We start from the raw sequence: 4029 nt of genomic DNA on the forward strand, positions 1-4029 counted from the left end.
ATGAATCATAAATGGCCTCATGGGTGATATAGAATGAATCACAAATGGTCTCATTCGTCACTTTTTCAATTTCCTTATTTTTTGCTTTAGAGTGTAAACAAGCACATAATCTCCTAGAACAGGGTCTTTAGACTTCACATGCTTTTCATGCAACTCCTTCATGCGTCGTTTTTGGGTGTATATTGCAACACCCGCCTTTAACCAAATTTCATCCACTTTTTCTAGGTCATCTAAACGGTCAAACCATTCATGCCTAGTCCATTCAAATTTGTTTGCTACATGCAAGGTTGAAATAAAAAATTCTATGGGTAAAATAACATTAATTCCAAACACCATGTTATACGACAGTTCTTAGAATATTCTTGTATGCAAGTCTATAGGCCCAAACAAAAGAGTGTAAATTTGATCCATATTTGTCCTCTTATCATTTACAAACTTGGTTAAAATTGTGTACAGGACTTTGTTGGTACTCTCGACTTGACCATTAGCCTGCAGATAATAGGGAGCTGATTTTGTATTAATTCATAAAGTAAATACTCAAAGACTTTATTAGCAAAATGTGTTTCCCTATCACTGATAATCTCAATAGTCAAACCATACTGTGTGAAAACATTTTTATACAAGAACTGCTATGTAGTGCGTGCATCATTCTTTTGTACTTTGGCTTTGACCCATTTGGTTAGGTACTTTGTGGCTACTATAGTATACTAAGAATATACTACGCATGAGTCCTATAAGCCAAAAATGCTATGGGACCCACATGTAGGACCCACTTGGCAAATGCACGTGCTCTTATCATTGGTCTCATAGGAATTTCATCCTTCTTAAGTGGAATTTTTGTTCTTTGGCATCATCACACCACCTCACGTATGCATCAACATCCATGAAGAGTATTGGCCACCAAATTCTGGAAAAAGATTATAGCCTTAGCCGCTTTTTCAGCAGAAAAATGACCTCTCGCTTGCGTTGAATGTGCTTCTTGCAAAAACCGGCAAGTATTCTTTTTTTGACACAGAAAATCTGAGTTGATTATCTTTGCAACACTTGTACAATTGATTGCTAATCCATTCATAGGACTATGCTTTAGTTTTGATAGCTTTTACCCTAGTTTTGGACATTTTTGTAGGAAAAGGAACTTGGTTCAAACAATCCACTATGTATTTACTCCAATGAGGTGCTATTGTTACTTCAAACAGTGTGTCATGTTCTATAGGAGGTCTGCATATACATGATTTTCAATTCTTAACGTACATGTGAGCATCAAATTTCATTCTACGCCAGAAGACTCCCATTCTCATCAAATTCTGGTAGATTTGGATTTTCCCATGATGAATAAAGTCCACTATGACATGTGCTTTTCTTAGTTATAAAGGAATATCAGAGGCTTCAATACACAACCATTGTATGCCATTTGAACCTCTATGATATAGTCGTTCACTAAGCAATTGAAAGGGATTTCTTTGCTCGATCAACTTCCAGTCAACTATTCTCTCTTGATCTATGACAACTATCCTATGGTCAAAATTGGGATTATATTCCCACTCCAACTAGGTATCATCTCAATGTTAAAGAGAATGCATCTAGCAAATTATCTTCAACTCCTTTAGGATTTTCTCCGTTTACTACCCGTGAAAGATGATTAGTCCTTTGATGGGTTGTCCCTTCTTTACCACAATTGTGAAATCAAATTCAAGTAAGATGATGAGCCTTCTTACTATCGTGCCTGTGTTTCATGGCTTGTTAACAAGATATAACAACGTTTGATGATCCACAAAGAAAATGAGCTGGTTGGCTAGGAGATAATGCCTAGTTTTCTTCACGGCATAAACCATTCCCAATCCTTCTCATTCAATAGTCGTGTAACTTTGTTCAACATTATTTGATCTCTGGGTAGCATAGCATATGAGAAAGTCCATAGTTCTTTCTTCAGATTGTGCTAGGATGCATCTAATGGCAAAAGAAAAGCCATCAACGTGCACATGAAAGATCTTACTCCAATTTGGTTCTTTAAGGATTGGTACAAATACCAATGCCTTCTTCAACTTTTGAAATGATTGCTCACAATGTAGTATCCATAATTATTCATGAATGATTGAACCTCTCTCACTGTCTTTGGGCATAACATGTCCACAATCACCTTGATTTTATCCATATCCGTGGATATTCCGTTGACGAATACAATACGTCCAAGGATCTTGCCCTGTCTAACCATGAAAACACATTTTTTTGGGTTAAGGAAAATTCGATTGGTGCGACATTTCCCGAATACGTTTTTCAAATGCTCGATATGGTCTTTGTGTAGCATTCAATGCACACACAAATTATCCATATAGATTTTTGAAAATATACGCAAGTATTCTCTGAAAGCATGAGCCATGAGTTTTTGGAAGGTGGAAGGTGTATTCATTAAACCAAAAGGCATCACATGATATGCAGAAACCCCCCATTCAGTTGTAAAGGCTGTTTTGTAATGACCTTTTGGTTTAATAGCCAATTGGTTATAAACTAAAAATCCATCCAAAAAGCTATATGCTCAAATTCTTGCTACTCATTCAAAGACATGGTCAGTAAAAGGAAGAGGATAATTGTCATGGATGGTAGCTGCATTCACCTTTTTAAGATTTATGGATACTACTTGCCATTCTTCTTAGGTACCATCACAATTGGGGATACCCAATCTATGTGCTCAATTTCGTAAATGAACTCAGTTTCCTTCATCTTATCAATCTCTTCTTTGATTTTCTTGGCAAAGGTTTCATTGTAAGTGTAAGGGCATTTCCTACTTGGATTGGCATCAAGATTTAAACAAATTGTGTGCTGACAAATTCCAGGATCAACTCCCTTCAAGTCCTTATAAGACAAGGTGAACACATCCTTATACTCATGCATTTGAATCAATAATTTTTCTTCATATGGAGATATATCTGTAGCAATATAAGCAGGCTTGGGATCCCCCTGGCTCTGCTAGATCTATATTTTAAGCATCCTCAAGTCTATAAGATTTTCCTGGTTTAGCCTTCTCCCTAATTGGTTTCTCAACAATGATCTTGCGATCCCAAATAGTGTACTTCTTATAGTGGGATGGTACACTCAATCCATCCTTTTTTGTATCTTCTTTGTTTATGTGTTCACTTTCCATCTCCATCGTCCATGCCTCTTTCAATGTTTTTTTTAGTTCTCTATAGTTCTCTTTTTGCTGTGAACTTTGTCCATCGAGGCTCTCTAGCCATATTAACGTTCTTAGACACATCTCTGGGAGGTTTTTTCGTTTGTTTCTTGTTAAGTTTTTTCAGTCTCAAACTACTTGATTGAAGAGGTGTCGAGAGTTTTTCAATCACTTTGTCTTTTATGCAATGGAGAGCTCTTACTAGTCCCGAGTATACATTTTTCCCCGTTTTGTGCATTTGTTCTTGTATTGTTGTTGTTGTGTGGTTTTTTCATTTGGAAAATTTAAAGATTTCTCAAATTTATTTTAATGATAATAATCTCATAATTAGTTAATTAGTTTTGCTATTATTATTGCTTAAATTTTGTATTTTTAACTAGAAATTAAGCAAGATAACTAATAAACTAACTTAAAAGTTAGGGAGATGATTTTTAGAGAATAATATAGTCTTTAAAACTTGTGATAATTGTCTCATAATTAGTTAACTAGTTTTGCTAATTACAAGTGCTTAAACTGTCTAGTTTTAAATAAAAATAAAGCAAGATAATTATTAAATTAGCTTAAGTGTTAGTGAGATAATTTCTAGAGTAGATTATAGTGCTATAATTCCATGATAATTATCTCATAATAAGTTAACAACTTTTGCTAATTACTATTGCTTAAATTCTCTATTTATAGCTAAAAATTAAGCAAAATAATTAGTAAATTAGCTTAGAAATTGATGAGATAATCTCCATATAAAGATCACAATGTTAAAAACTTGTGATCATTATCTCATAATTATTGAATTGTTTTCAATAGTTACTGTTGCTTAAACTCTCTATTTTTAGTAAAACATTAAGCAAGATAATTAGTAAATTAGC

The sequence above is a fragment of the Adiantum capillus-veneris genome, chromosome 1, assembly GCF_014529385.1.
Source record: "Adiantum capillus-veneris isolate H3 chromosome 1, ASM1452938v2, whole genome shotgun sequence".
Taxonomy (NCBI): Eukaryota; Viridiplantae; Streptophyta; class Polypodiopsida; order Polypodiales; family Pteridaceae; genus Adiantum; species Adiantum capillus-veneris.